General features: G+C 43.4%; 1 long non-coding RNA gene across 2 annotated transcripts in view; it reads left to right on the top strand.

Annotated features, from left to right (window-relative positions):
- Positions 1-18991, top strand: part of LOC147758902 (uncharacterized) — an 88525-nt gene that overhangs the window by 57640 nt on the left and 11894 nt on the right. The gene's annotated exons all lie outside the window — the stretch shown is intronic.

The following is an 18991-nucleotide window of genomic DNA, read 5'->3' as shown; positions in this document are numbered from 1 at the left end:
TTGCAGTTGTACGAGAAGTGGCACTAGTAATAGTGAGTACTCTGATTGTTGTACGTCGCTTGTGCTCCATGACACAACACGATACGTTCACGTATATATGCAGCGTGACGTGCTACGGTAACTGCTGTTGCTGCTGCTACCACCGCCGCCATGATGATGATGATATCGTAAGGTGGAACTGAAGTGCTGCGGCCATAACTACTACCCTCTGCGTGTGTGAGTGCGCGTGCGTGTACGTTCGTACCTAAATGAACGCTATGAGGCGTCTACGGGTGTTTTTTCTTAATTCAGCGGCCCCTCTCCGTGTCATTCAGCGCCGTGCTCCGTGCGCGTCTGCATGTGTATATCGCGTCGTTTCTTAGATATAACAGTGCTATAATTTGACTAGCTGGCGTTGTATGTAAGCACAAACGTGCGTTGTTGTAGAGACGTACAGGAACACTGAAAGATAAAAACAATCTAACGGACGTGCGCGCACTTTTGCAGTGCGACCAGTGAAGTCGGCTGAGGCAGCGGTCATAGCGGCGTGAGAGGAGAACACGAAAGAGGCGAGAGAAAGATGGAGAGAGAGAGAGAGAGAGAGAGAGAGAGAGAGAGAGAGAGAGAGGTAATCCAGAGAAAGCGCCGATAGTGCTCGGTTTGAAGGAAACGTACTTTTCTCTGCCGTGGCGTATACATACGGACGGACGTTGATTGTACGACGGAAGGACTCGACCACTTCGTTCAGACGCTCTCGCCGCTGTCTAGCTAGCTTATACCTGTATACGGTAGAAGAAAACTGAAGGATGGATTATATGTCGCTTCTTAGGCTGTTTTTTGCTCAGACTCCCGTCATTGCTGTCAGATTCGACATACAATGTCATGCTGGCAGCGTAATAAAGGGGATCATTGAAGCGCTGCTCTAACGTACAATAGGAGCTGGCAAAGCTGGTCGTTGTCCCAACGGAAAGGCGCCAAATTCAGGCTCAAAATGTGAAACAGCTGAAGAGGGTTTTTGCTGCTATTAGTACTGCTTAGCAGGCTCATGCAGAACAGAGAACGGGCGAAATAAACAAAGTGACAAATGCCTGCCTGCAATAACTGCACACATACGATGCAATTTGCACCTCGGTGCCTTTCGATAACGCTATACGGCTTGATCCTAACAGGTAGATTAGGGCGCTAATTCAAGCTAGGAGTTAAAGTAACTGTATAAGCACCCCTTTTCGTGGACGTTCCGTTTCGAGTCTTCATTTAGCGCGACTGGGAAAAACTTGGGGTAGCAATGGCCAGGTCAGATGCCGCTTGCGACACATTAGTAGCGTTAGTGAGTTAAGTATAAAGAAAATGGTAAAAAATAACAGAACAATCAACACGTTAATAGCGATAGTAACAATAAAACGATTAATAACAAATGAACCATATATATATGTAACACCTTGTTTTGATTCGTTCGCTTTAACCGGGTCAAGATACGAGGCGCTGGAGATTCCCTATGGTTAAATATTATGAGTAATTACAATCATTGTTATTGCCAGTTACAATCACGACCATCCAGCCCATAGCGAGCTACACCTTTCGGGCGTATGAAATCAACCGGGATGCCATAGCTGACATTTTATGAGCGTCCGTAAAAAAAAACGTTTGGCAACGACGATGTGCTGCTTTTCGTATGAGGGCTCATCAGTAGTCGTTGGGCTAGTAGTGATTACAATAGTCGTAACAACGGCGAGGCCGATAATACATAACAGCCTTAGCCAGCGATCTGCAGCGACGAAGTATCGAGGCCTGTTGTCCAACAAATCTTTAACGACCATCGAAAATTTTAAAGATTTAATTTATGCTCAATTCACGCTGTTGCTAGCGGCCGTCGATACTACCTAATATAAAGTGCGACACGCCGCTTTTACCGATAAAGCGAGACAAGCTTTTGCGGGAGGGAATTAACGGGGTGTCCGTAGACGCGCTGGCACGCAGACGCGCTCTAGTCGAGTGCACAATGCAGGCCCCGTCAGTGGAGCATTGAAATAGGACTCGCGAACGATCCACGACTACTTATGATGGAAAGCCGTGGCCAGGCTATAGCAATGGACCAAGCAGATACGATGAAATAGGCTCGAAGCTTCGATATCGTCATGGCGATATAGTTGTTGCCTCGGTGGTTGTCGGAAATGTTTGCTAACAACTGTTTTGTTGAATTAGTGCCTATTTAATTCCATATTGACAGTGCAAGTATAATTATGTATAATTGCGATTGACTTTCACGCTTCCTTGAACCGGTTTAGCAGCTCTGGTTTCCAGAGTTAATTTTACCGATGTTGACGTTAAATAGAAGTATTGAAATAAACACACGTCACACATAAACAAAGACACACACAGACGAGAGAAAAATTAGTGAAACAGTAATAATAGTATAATACCAGAAGCGACAAACAGACGCGCGCTGCCAATTACTAAGCGAATACTTTCTTTGGCCAAGTGGTTTAGGGTGTTTTAAAATAGATATGGGGCTCTATTCTACTATGAATTCATTTAACGAAGCATAGCTAAAGGAAGACTCAAGGAGTCGAAATGGTGTGGTTTTTAAAAGCGAACACTAACGATGACGGCTTGAGGAAGGCTAATTTAATTAAAAGACTTTCAGGATCTTCGTTCGTCACTCACCTAGTATGCTGGTCTGCTGTATTCTGCTGGGCTTGCATGTCAAAAGCTGCTACAGGCAGTACTGAATTTTACAAGCATTATTATCAAGTATCGTTCCTTCGACAGATTCTGCTATTCGACATAGGGCTTCCTACCACTGTTCTTACTACGTGCCTAATCGAGACAAACATCGGCGTATAGTAACAAGAGAAAAACCTCTGACTATAGGGAATACAGGACAGTCATAAAAATAGTAAATTAGTATACAATCAATAGCGCTGGCGGGAAAAACATCATCACATGAAATCAATCACACGCCGGAAGGTTTCCAAGTCAGCGTTGTCGAAGGCTGAATGTGGCGCATATTCTGGTTCGTTATTTGATAGTATGGAGCAACGCTTCGTTATTTCGTTACGGCGGAGTACTATTAATACAAATAGTAGCGCTTCGTAGCACACCAAAGTTAACGCTTGGCTTTGTATGTTGACTTAAAGTTTTTTTTTTTCTACTTCTGTATTACTATGACTGACTTCTAACGTACGCTCTTCACATCTGACATGTAGAGCGTCCATTGGGCAGGGTGCTGATAGTCATAACTGAAACAGGCAACGGTGCCTTGCACCTAAACAACTGCGCCCATATACCAATTCATTTAGCGACCCCACCATAGTTATTATAGTTAATCCTTGAAATCGCATCCTTAAGTTGTGGGCTCAGACTACGCGAGCGCTCGTTGATGCTGACCAATGACTGAACGTGCCAAGTTAGCGATGATCATAGGAGTTGCTTCCAATCTTTTACGGAAGTCAGTGCGCTCGTTTAGGTAAAATACGCTCAACGGGCTGACTGAGCAACTGGAGGGCAGGCGATTGGCCACTGCGACAAGCCGGAAGAGCTTGATAGTAGGAGAAACAGACAGAACCACGATAACGTCAACCGTCATTAAACTATTAATTTTACTACTTCATCATTTTAGTAAACGGATCGACTTCAGCGTCGTCGTCGTCGTCGTGAAACAGCAAAAAATCTGCCAGCAACAGGAGCATTTTTGTCTCCAGAGCGCTGGCAGCGGCGGCGCAACGTGACATCAAATATGAACTTCCCTCGAAAGCGTAAATGAATCGAGAGAGATATCGCAAGACTATGCGGCCAAATTATCACGAAGAACGGCAGACACTGGAATTAGAAATAGTACTTAAATGTGGTGTTAACGGCTGCTCGAAGGTGGGTCGGGCTAGTTTGACCATAGAGTAATAGATTTTAGAATACATTTTAATAAGACAATGTCAAAAATCGTAGGGAATAAGAAGCATACGTGTTTGCAGTTCTAGCCCACAAAAGGAACAGAAATGAAAGGTGAAATCGTCTAAAGGTTAAGCTAAGTGTACACGTTAGCGTTGGCTAATATTATTAAGTAGCGTGTAGCAGAATAATAAAAGCCATTATGGATTCTCTATTATCATAGTAGTTATGGGAATTCCAGCGCATAATCTAGATCACTCTATACGCCTTTACTTGGCGGACCGTTTATCTTTATTTATTGATCAATCTGAGTATTGCCAGAAGATACTTTTGGTAGAACGCAGCGTGAATGTTAATACGTTCCAACTGGACCTCACCGTGATGTGACGCTTGTTTTGATCGACGCTAGACTACAATTGCTTTTTTTTTGCATTTATAAGCAAATTTGACGCCGCAATAAACTTTGATTTGTGCCTCTTCATTCGTGATGTACTGCAGTCTTCAGTAACGAATGATGATGGTTTGATCGAAGGAACTGCCTCACTGGGTGCGTTCACGGTAGCGCCCTCTGTGGCCCGGTACGTAACTAACGCAGCTGGGCGCCACATTCAAGTACCGGAACGAATAGGAACATAACGACTGACTGCATTTTTTTTTTTCGAGACACCGACTCAGTCTTCTGCGATACGTATCAACATCTGCAGCGTTCAAAGTACATTTAGGAAATCCAGCTTTATTATGCTCGAGCATCATTTGTGCAATACAACAAACCGTCACGCATTCGAGGTAAGACTGGTTAGGTTTTGTTCGGAGTCTTGTTGGACCACGGGTTCCCGTTTCGAACGCGTGCACGCAATAATATCCTTTTCCACTTTGCTATCACTTGTTGGTGCGTTTCTGATGATGCTGAAACCTCGAAGGCTAGGTAGACGGGATTAGTCTCTCTACGTTGAGAGTTCGTTCTGTTGTCTGGGGTCACCGGACCGTCGACGGGGCGTCGAACCAGTTGTATCTGCCTTGCGCATGCTGCCGCGATGTTTCGAGAGCTGAAGCGGATGTTTGGCCATAGAGGTCGAGTACAGTCGACTGTTCAGACAGCCAGTACACACGATTTGCTCTACCGTCCTGTTGCCGCTTGAGTGGGTGTCGCCGCAAACTGGTTTGCAGTAACAGGGCGGGGTGGTGGGAGGGGTCAATTAGGCTATCTTAGGGTTGGTTTGTGCCATTGTTACGATGCCAAAAACACCTTGACGCCTCGATGATTTCGGGGGGGAATCCCCTGCATACAACAGGTCGTACGCGACCTTTCTTCCGATATCACTTTTTGCTTTTGGTAAAGTCTGCCTGTAAATTGATAACTAGGCCGAGGATAAATTATTTGTATTATAAGGTAAAAATTCTCAACGCGATGAGATGGGAAAGTAAAGAAAGTGCTTACCTCCTTTCATGGCATTCTCTGTCGTATGCAATTTGATTTCGGTGACCACCAAAACTAATACAGTGAGCTGCGTGCGGGAACTACGTGACAAGAAGTGCTTACCGGAGCCCCAGTTATGATGTGTACGTAGGTAGGTCGGTTCGTATATATGAAAAATTGGATAAGAGTCACTCTATGTATTTCAATTACATGGGTTTTAGTATCACACATAATAGTGATTTCCTGCAACAAATCGCTAATTTATTTCTTCTTTTCGAAAATTCAGTTTATCGGTTCCCATTGATACATCGTGATAGAAGAAGAATTAGCTCCGCTTGCCTCGTATAGCAAATAGGAGAAGATTTTGTTTTAATCGCGCGCCCAGTATACACATAGTACAATATAGAAGACAGTGTATTGTAACGTACAAATACATTATTTTTGCATTTTGTAAATAGCTTTGGTGTGACCTTATGTGCTTCGAAAACATCTCGTCTACGTACCGTTGATGACAGGTACGGGTTTCTGGGCACGTGCCTAGAAATTGTTGATATTTCAATACTGTTGTATTTTTACCTTGGAAGCCACCTATATAGAAGCCACAAGCTCCAGTGCTAAAAGCAACACATTTCACGATCACGTATTTCAGGTCCTCGTACTCTTGCCCACACACTTAAATAAGACCTTTTCCGTTTCGCGTTTCATCAGTCGCCTTTTCCTGAATCTGTAATGAAAACTATGCGCTTTAGTCTAAGCCTTTGTTCATACAGTTTTCCATTATAGCAACTAACGTTGAGAGGGTTCATAATAAGAAGCCCGTGCATGGCTGAAATTCATTGCGTTAGCACTACACCTCGTTGACTCGAAGGCAACTGGAGTCAAGTTAAAATAAGCAGATGTTTTAGCGTATATTGGCTTCCCTATTTGACTACCTGTGAGATGCATATAATTTACCGTTCGTACGTATTACATGCCCGGCAGTCTTTATCAGATTCTCATAAACAGTTACGTCCGTGAACAACGTATACCAAAATATTGTACGCCTTCAATTCAATTGACGAACACCTCGATGTTTCCTCGAAGTTAAAATACTTTGCAACGAAATGAGGGTGACGTCGCTAATTATTCGAAAAGTTGACTCGCTCTATAATAAGATGACTGTGTAGTCGTGGACGGCAGTCAAACGTTGTCCAGTCGATCGATTACCTAATGTACATATTTTTACTATACGATAATTGGTCAACACTCTAGTCACATCCATAATGAACATAGTATGTTGAATTGTTTTAAAAATTTTTACTTGCTCGACAGGTGTTGCTTATATGAAGTGCTACGCGGCTGTGAGTGAGGCTGTCTCATTCGATCTCGAAATCGTGGCAATTTTAGTCGACGACTTCATTCACACTGCGGCACCATTCGGATGATATGTTGGTAGAAGTGGATTGAGCGCTAGTACTGTGCTTTCCAACAGAAATCGACAACCGAAGTCGTATTGTCAGTAGTGCCTTGTGGTCGGTGCTGCTACGTGCCATATACCATAACCATTGTAATGGGCACAGGTATCCCCCACTGCACACGTTCAATAAAAGGTGACCTGCGCAGGTCGTTGAGTGCAGCTATAGAAGAATGCCCCATGACTGGACAGCAACGAAATCTGCTTCGGGCTTCATTCTCAGTCGTCGGTTGCAATGCGTTCGCGCTGCCGTCGCCGCAAACAGCGGCTACGCGACCGCGACACAGACATTTACCGTCGCAGGAGTTTGCCATCCAAGTGGAGGCCGAACCTTCCATTAAGGACGGACGAGCTGTAGCAGCGGCAGCGGAGCTAATAGGGCGTCTGCAGGTCCGAGGTGGCGTATGCTCACTGATCCACCAGCGGGCTCCAGCAAGCCTGCGCCTATTGGAGGGGTAAGTTAACGGGGCCTAACTGAGACACCAGATGACTGAAGCAGACTACGTCGGCTGAAATAGCAGTATAGTGATGCTGGATGCGGTGGTTGCTTCCAGATACAGTAATCTGCACATGGACAAGACAACTACTAGGCAATAAGCGTACCTGACGACGGCGATGGTGGTATTAACAGTCGTAGCGGCAGCAGCTTCTGCTTGAAGCTTCAGGGAACAAGGCATGGGACCTTGGCAAACTGGACGGTGCGGCCTCTCAGGCCGTGGGTTCATCGAGTAGTGCATCCGGGGCAGGAGACAGCTATCCCATAAAATGATAGTAGGCTAATTTAAGTTATAGGCCAAGATTCTAACAACGAATCAGAGCCGACGTGAGCAGGTCACGCTCCGAGGGTATTGCCCCAAAATCCCCTCGCCGATTCATCCGGAGATCATCTCTAAACCCTCCTTCTATGTACACCCTATCCGAGATCCCATAGGCTACTGACAATCCCTAACCAACCGTACTGCGAGAAGCAATGACCACGCTGAGGCTATCTGGCCAGCCCACCACTCTCATGGAGTCCTCTTAGTCTCATTCGCTTTCATTGTCTTTGCGGGCGGTCTCTTCCTCCACTTTTCTGTCCTCTACCGGCGCCACTAACCCCCCTAGCGCTGACCCATATTGTTAGATGTTCCGTGCGTTCTGGATGCGTGTGCTAGGTTCGTAAATGTGTGTGCATATATGGCTTTGCGTATGTAATGCGATAGGAACCCGTCGGTTTTGTGCCAACCTCTACCTATCGCGAAGCAGCACAGCAAAAGCAAAGGCTTCGTCCATTATCCCCGTTCACACGAACACGACTATAGAGTGTATATCTAGCATACGGTGACCGCCAGCTGCTGCTGCAATAACAGGCGGACAACCTCTATGCAGGTACACGGCAATAAGGCGGTACGCCACGTTTGGTATGACAACCGTACCGACTGAGGCAACGACAAGCGCCGGTGCGGCGGCAGCGGCGCATGCGCGGTGTGACGGTGGGCCGGACCGAGTAGGCCACAAGCAAGCGCTCCTGCCGTGGGCTGCGGTAGCGACGACAGCATTGGTCGGTGTTGCCTAGTAGTTCTAGTGCCTACTAGCGAGTAGAAGCAAGAAGCGAACATTAGGTGGGCAGAAGGGAGATGGGGTGGGGGGCGACTGGTACATTATTCAGCGCTTCCCTTTTAAGGACAAGGTTGCCGCGGCGGTAGTGGCGTCACCAACAGGAATATCGGCTAAATGTTTCATTCAGCGTAGCTATGCAACTACAGCTGCTGTTATGCCCTCCTGCCGTATACGGGTAAGGCAAGCAAAGCTACAGAGAAAGAGAGGTGAAAGAGCGAGGGTGCTTGCGGGGAGAGAGAACAGTACCTATCTGCCCCCGATTGCAATAGCAAAAGTGGCAGAACGAAAGACAAAAGTTCGTCCGATTTCTCTACAGGCCTAATCATCGCCGTATTAGTGACGGAGCGGGTTAGTAGGTCCTGCTAGGCCGGAATGGTGTGGCCAGAGAGTGGTGCCTACTGATTGTCACTATTTATGCTTAGGATGTGCTCCAACGAGCAAGCTACTTTGTTGGTTCCCTCTCTGTACTAATAATAAGTTGATTATAGTTGTACCCTGCTTCACTTGTTACCCGTCAATGTACTCATATACAAATGGTTGATAACAATACGTTGCATCAATCACATACAGAAAATGCGCATTATAAGAAAAACATTATTCAACCGCTTGACAAAATTATAACTTTTGAGTCATGCAATAGTATTCAGTATCACCTACCTCGTTCACGTTCTATATATTCCATCAATATATATATATATGTGTGTGCGTGGCAAAAGCTTTTTCACGGCTTATCCTTCCATATAATGTACGAATAGCAAATCGCTTAGACTATACATAATCTGCCCAAGCTGAGAGCGTCTCAAACCTACCCTAGAGGCACACGATTTCAAGGGTGATCTTATCAACGAGTAGTTAACCGACGTGGACCATGGTCCAGCTAGAATCCAGCTAGCGGTACTATATAATAACAATACAATGAATGATAACAACGAGGTTGATGATTATAGTGTTGTTGATGATGATGGTAGTGATGAGTGTTATTATGGCGACGACGAAGATACGTCCATCGTGATAGGCTTAAGGGACGTCCTTCTGGGGAAGGTTAAGCACATTAGATCTTTTCATATTCAAATTGATAGTGGGCATCGTGGGCCACGGGATGTTAGCAGGAAATAGGCAGGGTAGAACTGGGGTTCAAAAACTGAAAAAACCTTAAATCTATTCAGCATATTAGTGTTATATTATGTTAACGTTGGCTCGACTTTATTGATACACTGTGTAGTGCGCGTCGAGTTCCTGTAAGGAATACTATGATTTGCTATGCAAGCCAACAGACCGAGCCACCAAAACAACATAAGATTTATGCAAGAACTTTATGACGGCATATTGAAGGTTCCGCTTGTAGTGTACCGCGATTAGGTAAAGCGAGCTTAACTCACCAGCTCGGTCTTCTATATCATAATATAACTGAGCGCTTAATCGTGCCTCGTTTGACAAATCCTAAGTGGGAACCCTCGGCAGATGCTACAGCTTTGCTTCTTTGAAAAAGCTATACATTTTTTGTTAAAATAGTGCTCTTATAGTCGTATGTTGAGTGACTGTTGATCGCTTACGCGCAAACACGTCCTCCTCGTTGTCAATAAAAGGCTGGGTTTACATTGAATAGTTATTTGTACGGGCATACGGTATAGACAATTAACAGCTTTCAGTAACGTTAGATATTCTATAATGGAATAAAACAATAAGATCATATTATGAACAGATTATAATTACTTGACCTCGAGACATCTTTCTCGCTGTGCAGAATTTTTCTTCTATCTAACAGGCAGCGTTTTAAAGTAGTGACGATTATATATGCAACACGTGAGAGTCATAGAGCTAGGCTGAAATGTATGTCTAAAGCTGTACGTACAAACGTCTGAGATTTTAAGGAACTCGTATTGATAATGTGACTTGTTAAAAAAATTATTATACTGGTCGTGGTTGACATGTCGTGTTCTAGAATCGCATAATTCTGAATAATTTTACGTTAGCCGTGATACTACAAATAAAAAAATAGGCTGCTAGCGGCCAAGTTGCATCGGGGGCAAGGGGCCTGACGAGGGGAGGACGGGCATTGGCATTCAGAGGCATATGCAATCGACAAAACCATCGTATGACCTGCTTGCAAATGAAACAAACCTAATCAGACTTAAGCAGCCGCACAAAAATAGAGGGTCTGGCTTAGCTTGAAATGAGCGAGCGGAAAGTGTGCACGCTGTTGAATCTGACCGCGCCCCTGCCAATCCGTCGTTCTGAGTCAGGCAAAAAGACAAACAGTCACTAGAGTACACTAAAAATGTTGATCGTTTTTGACGATCTCCGCCTCGCAGGTGGAATAATGGCTCATTGCTGAACGATACGGGCGTGACCCCGTATGGCGTACGACTATATCTCTGCCGACTTCCAGTTACTGAGTGCACGACGGTGCCACGTCAGACGACCGTACGCGAAGTTGTATTTGAAATCAAATGTACCTGCCTGTTAAGTTTAACCCCACTAACGAGTATTCTAATTTCTGTCATAGTAACCAGCAACTCTCCTGAAATAATATGGCGCTTGGTATCCCATAATCGTCATGGTATGGGTACATGAGTGATGTCGTATGAATATCGTTTTAAGCTAGGCTGTGAGCCTGACATGGATAAGGTTGTACACATATTATTAATAAACCTTGCCTACTTCTATTCATATATATATATAAAGTTACATATTTAAAATTTTTATGACGGGCAGCGTAGCTCTAGCGGCCTTTGGATTCACGTTCAAATGGAGTACCGGGGTAGAGACAAACATAAACAAATACAGACGACGAACACATACGTACATACTGTAACCGAGGTGTTGCTATTATATAGGCCTTGTTTTCCGCCCTGCGAAAAAAATCATAACTACGATGGCGATACTTCAGACTAATTCTAGATTTATCTAGTTAGTAAAAAATGACCATACTAAGCTGTGCAATAGTCCTCTGATTAATTTGGCAATGTATGTGGAGGACATTCTAATTGTTTCGTTAGTACGAGTGCTTACGGCCCAATTGAGTTAGAAAAAGCAGTATATTTCAGTTCTAATTAAATATCGGGTTGTTTTAGATTATTAGAAAAAAAGTACAGTAAAGGACAGCTACTGTGTGCGTGGAAGGATATTTCACCTTTGTTACCTGCATGATCATCTCGTTGATCAATTGTCATTTGGCGCCACGGCCGCCTCTATTGGCTACGGGGGGTAAAGCATATAGCGGGATCTAGGCCTCAAGCACAGCGCTCGAGAATCTATAAACGATGACAAGAGCCTGAAAATAAACAATCAATTTGGACGATCATTAGCAAATTATCACTGCGTCTAGTTGCTGTTATCAATTTATAATTCGTTATCAATTAACATGATCGACACCTAGCATGATTGACTAGGCTGTTGCTTTCGATTTGTAGTACCTTTGTTTGGCTATGGCCGACCATGGGCCTGTGCTGCTGGTCCCGTGATGCGAACTGTCTGTGACTACCTATAGACGTTGCGTCTGTTAGCGAAGGGCTGCTATCAGGCAAGTATAGGGGGGGGGGGGGGGGGGTGCATTGTGTTATAGGTAACGCGTGTTCGTGTGCAATAGACCTGCCCGTCATGGTATCGGACGAAGCTAACATTAGCACGATCAACAGAAAGGACAGTCAAATGGACAGCAGTGGACCAATATCAACAAGGCAAATAGTAATGTGATAACGATTCGATGAAGCAGCATTGGTCCGCTGGAACACGACGACTCATGCGTACCAGGTTGTTTGTAACCTCGCACGAAGTACACATATATACGATTTAATAGTTGTATTTTTCATCTTCATGTCTAACATATAGGTCGATACGAGAAAAAAAAAAAAAACGTATATCTTTGTACCTGGCAAAATATGAATGTGTTATGTGCACTCGAATCGTACAAGTGGCGCTTTAGTATGTTTCGTTTATGTCGCTGAAATGTATAGATAAAGAAATAGACAATTGATTTTTCAGCTGATTGTATTTATATGGGTAGGCGCTGAATATGGCCAGCAAAGTAGCCACATACCTGCACGTCATTAAAGCAAGGTTATTGTTTGTATGGATATTTTGCCACAGAGGTTAGAAAAGTTGAATAAATGTACATCTGCCAGGGATCAACGATCTCGGCTCCCTATCACGGTTCTCTTTGTGCCCAAAGTGCCAATGTGAACGCAACGACGACCCAACGCCAAATGATGAAGTCTCAATAACTTCAACTGTGGCGTCGACGATCTCATTGCTTAGGGCGTCCACCGTTGTGACACTAAAAGATTGATTGTAATAGTTGTGTACATTATTATAATCCTTATTATTCAGGCAAGTTTACATACATCTACGTACGTATCTGCATATGGTCGTGTAACTTATTTCGAATACTTTGTCTACCTATAACAGAATATAGATGACGATTTCGAATTTCTTCCTGGTGAGGTATTGACATTGTACGGCAAGGATTAACAAGACATATGTACATGCGTAACGAAGAATAAAGCCATTTGAGCCACAATTGTTTCATACGTAACAAAAACAATCAATTAATTAATAAAAAAGCTAATTAGCTAGTAGCGTACTGTCACATAATAAACATTACACGATCGGTAACGTAGATCCTGTTGCATATATGATGTGTACCGAATATACGTGCCCGGGGACGATGGTGGACTAAAACGAAAGGACTTGTTAGAAAGGAGTTGTAAAGAGCCCCTAACATTGTAATGTTTTGCGGCCATTCGATACCTGCTTCTTTAGAGCAGCAGCATGGCAACAGATTCCTATGCCTCTGTTTTAATGCTGTTGTTGATACTGCCAATTATGGCCTACCGGTTGGGTAGCTAACGAAAGAATAGGTCGCTAGCAGGTCCTAGCGTAACAGGCCGATGGATGACATTTTGCGAACGACGCTTTTCTTTACGCAACGGCGGACACAAATTTAATATCACCGTTTGCTTGCATATCTATAGCAAGTGGGTAATTTTCGAACTTCAGGCACTTGGTCAAAGAAGGAAGGAAAAATCTAATAAAGGCAAGCGACCTGTTCTGTGATGTACAAGCTGCAACTTGTCTGGCTTTGCATTCTGATAGTGGCCATAGCCATTTGCTGGAACTACCATTACAGGTGCAAATGCACCATTCAGAGATGCGAGTCTCCAGCCAGCGAATAGGTGTGCCAAATAATACCACGCCTAGGATAACAATAAGGTGCAATGATCTGAAAATGAGGCATGTTATTCGAAGGGGTCAGGCAAATGTAACGTTATTGTGAAACGCACAAGCACGTATCAATTCTTACCACGTTGCAGCAGCGATCCTTTCTCACCGATGTTAAGCAACTGTAATGTTTTACTAGAATAGATATCAAAGCGCAGCATGGCTATATATAGCCGCATTTGTGCATATCGGGGCTTTCATCATTACTCATCTAATGTATAGTTAGTGAAACCGACATAACTACGTTAAATATATTTTCTTATTTTAAATATATATATATCAGGTAATTGATTAATAATGGTCGAGTAACTTGTTCGTACACAATTCGCTTATAAAGGTACTATAGTTTATCATTACGAAGGGTAAGGGTGGTTTCGTTACAAATATAGTTATTGAACCAAAGTTTCTTTATATTCCACGATCAGTATAACTTATTCAATGTGAAAAAAATCAAATATATATATATATATATATATATATATATATATGAAGGGCATTTTCTCTTCGTTTAAGCTTCAGTTGATTGAATTTGTCCTATTTTTAATGAGACTGGGGAATCGCTTATCGATGATGTCACCAAATGCTTCAGAACCGTCGACCGCTGCAGCCAGTATTTGTTAGAGTCGTAGAGGCAGTACTTCTTTCGATCAATAGAAGAAATCCGAGAAAAGAAATGGGGGAATCGGGTATGTGCGTGTTATGTTTTTCGTGGCTATACGCAGCGAGATGTCAGAATAGACAATGAGTTCCAGAATCACTTGTCCAGTGAAGTTCGATACTGATCCACATTATCGCCAGCTAGTGGACCGCATCAAACGACAGAATCAGCCATGCATTTTATACTAATACATATATATATATATAGATATACAAGCAGAAGAAGAGATTATCGCTCTTTCACTACCTGAAGAAAAAAGCAAGCTAAAGCCTCGTTGCGTTTGGACGTTGATGCCATGCTAAGCTCCTGAGCAAACTAATCAAAATGGTTAATTTTGACCGTAGCTGCCACGAAGATCTGATGACAGAATCCGTCTTTAATTCGAACGCGTCAATAGCTTCAGTGTTCAGCTGTGTGCGTGGGGGGGGGGGGGGGATGAGAGGGACACGAAGAAGTAAACGCGGGGAATCAGTCAAAAGGAGTATAGAAAAGCTCATACACTGAAGACAGGATACCGTATGTACGGAGAAAACGGTTATTAATTGATCAATACAGTTAGTCGATGAACGATTGGGAAACGGAGACTTAGACAAAAAATTAACAAGTCGCATGCTCTACATCCCGCTGCGCTGGGCGGCATCGCCGCTGCCGTATCTGTCGTCCTTCTTTCAAATGAATGTTATTGCTAACGGTCGACGATTTCATTCTTTGTAGAAGATGGGACCACAGCTCTTTGACGGTGGTTAGAGTGAAACTTCTGCCATCGTCGAGCGCTTCGAATCTTGCTTGGCCAGACGGCACGACAAGAACTAAAAAGGACTTTCGAGGAAAGCTAAGCGAGTAAAATAGTAAACAGTTTACGAAAATTGCTGACGTCGCGCCAGCGAAGTAACCGGCTCACGCTCGGTCCGCGGTTATTGGATAACCTGGCCCAGTTTGTACATTAATGACTCTTGAAAATCATTTTTAAGAACTGTTATTATTTTAATTATATTAAGTAATATTGGTAATGACGAAAAGCTAAATCACTCGCAAATTGTAAACGCTTAAGAAGCAATTACTTTACGATATCGTATCAAAACAAAGGTATCGACCTCCTGTTTGTAAGCAAAACATCCCGTCTGACTTATTCGTCCACTTGTTAGAATCAATGCAGAGTTGACCTTGTCGGCGGAGCTGGGCGGATCTACTGTTCACTCTGTGACTGAGAGGTGTCGCGCTAACCTTCTTCCAACACGGCTTAAAGGAAGGCTTATTAGTCATAAAATTAACCACTTTCCCATTTGGGTACACAGAGTTGTTGTGTCCAGTTAAAAAGGTTCAGGAGTTTATTTTCTTTTACAATAAAAAACACTTACCATCTTGCCAGATTCGTATTTATCTAGGTATTCACTTAATCTGCCGGTCGTCATTTTTATAGGGAACAAGTCTTTCGTTATCTTGCCACTGGCTGTCAGTATCTTGCTCTATATTATTCATGCACCTTACAGATACCACAGTAATCGAGTACTAGGAATCGCTAAGCTTCGTGTTGCTTTCCGCCATCTATGAGCAACTATTTAAAAGAAATGTAAATATCCAATCTCTATGCAGACGCTATCTACAGATTCATTGTAGAAGTCCGCGTGAGTGACGAATGGCTGAAACCTGTACGGGAAACTTTCGATAGGGGTTTGCTAGCGGAGCTACTTCGAAATGAAGAATCACAATACGTTCAATTTTGTGATAGGCGATGATTTAGTTCGCATGCACGGTCCCACTTGAACTTTTTACACACTGGTTCACAGTGGATCCTGTGCCGTAGCCCTGTTCAAAATAAGCTTCATTTTAATTACAACGCCTTCCTTTTTCCCTAGACGTGTCTGGGTTCTAATGTTAATCAGCCAGATCGTTGTAAAGTCAAAGGCCCCCACACAAAACCAAAATAGAACGCAGTAACTTAACCAGCATCACGAAAAGTGAGTACAGCATAGAGAAAAATCCTGTCAGTAGCAGCAACGACGGTGATTTGTTTTCCGTTGAGTTCCTTCGTTTGCGTACATGTGTCCTGAGCCGACTTCGCATAGGCGTCGTTCATCTTTATGGGGTTTTCGCGCCAAAACATTCTGGGAACTAGAATATGAACTGGGCATTAACCGAGCACCTCGACGTTACCTTGCAAAAATTCGAGAACCAGCTATTTCTTTTATAGTGTCAGTTCTTTACGGTTCGCTTTAGATTTATTTGCATCAAGCGTTCGAGTGCCTAGTATGATATACACTACAGAAAGTGGAGACTTTTGTATGATGCGGTACAATGGTAGCAGGTACTTCAACGTAAACTGGTACTAATAACATAGGATACTTGTTCAGTAGCTAGGCACGCGACAAGTGGTTTGAGCTGGATGCGAACGGTTGGTAAGTCGAAAGGTGCCGGAAGCCTTCGCTACCCCTGCAAGTTCCTGTAAAGCTCATCTGTTTTTTGACATAGTTACGTAGAAGAGGACTGAACGACCTCCACACAGTACTAGACGTATTCAAAGCTCAGATTTAGCCTGACCAGCTCATCGTTTTTTTCTCTCGTAAGTGCGAATTACCGGTAGCAGTACGCCGATGTACGAGCGGGATGCAGTGGCGCCAAGTTACATAGTGGTTTTCTGTACAAAACCGACCATTCACCACTTCAGCGGACTGCGAAGCCTGTTCAATGGCTCTTTTCTTTCCCTTCGGCCCATCGTGAAAACCGAACTTCGCGTGCCTGCTCACCCTGACGCGTATATTAGTTTCAGAGGCGGTCGCACCTCAGCAACGTCGTTTCGTTCTTCATTCATTCATTCCTGATGACTCGACACCGAAGGTATCTTGGACCGAAACAATCGCAGATCTACTTCCGTTTAACGTACGTCGAGAAGGCACAAGAACGGCCTCACCGGGTCTACTTCTGCACGGACTATGTCGTTGTCAATGCCTCTCTAATTTGCTGACTTGTCTCCACTTTTATATATCTATACATTACAGCATCGTTGAGATAAATTTGTACTAGGGGTCGCAAGTAGAACATAGGCTAGGAACGTTGTAACATGTAGAAAAAATCGTAAAAAGTACCGTCAGCTTACAACAGCAAACAAGAAAATCTGTACTCTACATACAGTATGTTGCCTGTGTGTGCTTCTTAAGTACGCATTGCCAAGCTCAGACGGGAGGCAGACATATATGTAGCCCTTCAGAATGGCTGTTTTCACGTAAAATGACAGTGTTACATTCTATCTAAACGGAGAAACACTCACGGAACTCTGTTATGAGTATAAATAAATGTATAGTCAACTATATCAAGGGCCAGATCTGTAAAACTGGTACATTGAGCTCTCTCGACATGTGTCATAAAGGATGCAAACAGCAGTAACCCAATGGGTAGAGCAGTATGAACAGCCGAAGGAATAAGCGGCTTGATTACGTGTGTGTGACATTTGCGCACGAACAGAACACTGGTTTTTCGCTGTTGACGAGCTGAAGGGATGACAATAAACAGGGCGACGCGTACACTCAAAGTTGTTATACCTGTGATGTTATTGAACTTTCTGAAAAATATGGGTATAAAAACATCAATAGAATAAACAATCCGCAATTTATGATTTTTAATTCGATTACTTATGACGTTTATGATTGTGCCGTTTATTTACCAAATATCTATAGTATTGCCATAATCTGCCATTGTACAAACGGTACGCGTGGTAGGCTATGCAAAATCAATTTTCATACCTTAAATGTTTATATTGTTATGCTGCAAATGCGCTATAAATGTTATGCTTTCGAGCAAATTTGCGTTCTTTGGGTGTCTCATTTGAAGCGGTGCAGGCACAAGCTAGCTTGCCGTACTGTTTCCAATTCTACTGATGAAAAGTAACTGTCAAAGGTTCTATACATGTTATGGCTTCTGTGTAGTGTTACATAGGAGAAATAGGTTTTCATTACATTGTCAAGCGTTGACGAAGTTCGCCATAATGGGTAAACTATTATGGTGGTAAGTAATTACAGGCAGGATCGATTTCGGAATACGGGTCAGTATTCTTATTTCAATTGTCGACCATATGTGAAAATAGAACGGAACAGATAGCTTACAATTCAAGCCTCCATTAAACCTTGTAAAGCGGCTTATTGTGTAAATGTATGCGTACAAATAAAATTTGCCTTACAATAGTAAAACACTTAATTCAAAAGACATGTTCATTAAAAACTGAATCAGAAAAAGGCCACCAAGCTCGTATTTGTCCACTGTAACGTCAGCTAACCCTTGTCGGGCCGACGTCCGGTAACCTAATACGGCCACTTGCACCATCTCAATGAAGCAAATGCGCGACGGCATATATACTATCCCGTAGTCAAATGCCTACCTTCCTAGGCGAGCGGAACGGCCCGGAATCTCAAAAGAGCCTACTTTCAGGACACATTTCTCTATAAGATGGGCCAGCATATTCCTGGTGTGTAGTATTTGCGTGTAATTTTTTTTTTGTGTGTTGTGTATGCGTATGTGTTCTTCGTATATGTGTTCTTGCCCCCTTAGCTAACTCGAATATTATGACGAATGGATCAGGTGGACGTAACCGTAATTGGTCTACTGCTGAGTGACTGTTGTGACAACATTAGTAGCATCGGGAGTTTCAGGACAATGCCATCCATGTGCGTGCTTAAAAGATTTCAGCTGGAGAAGCAGCGATTTGTTGACAGCCGCCCGATGGGTCAATGAAAAAGCATCTCGATTTCGTCTACTTAACGGGCAGAGCTAACAAAAAAAAATAGCCCAA

The sequence above is a fragment of the Varroa destructor genome, unplaced genomic scaffold (genome assembly GCF_002443255.2).
Source record: "Varroa destructor unplaced genomic scaffold, Vdes_3.0 BEIS01000001.1, whole genome shotgun sequence".
Taxonomy (NCBI): Eukaryota; Metazoa; Arthropoda; class Arachnida; order Mesostigmata; family Varroidae; genus Varroa; species Varroa destructor.
Note: the sequence above shows the minus strand (reverse complement) of the source record. Positions and strands in the feature narration are given on the sequence as shown.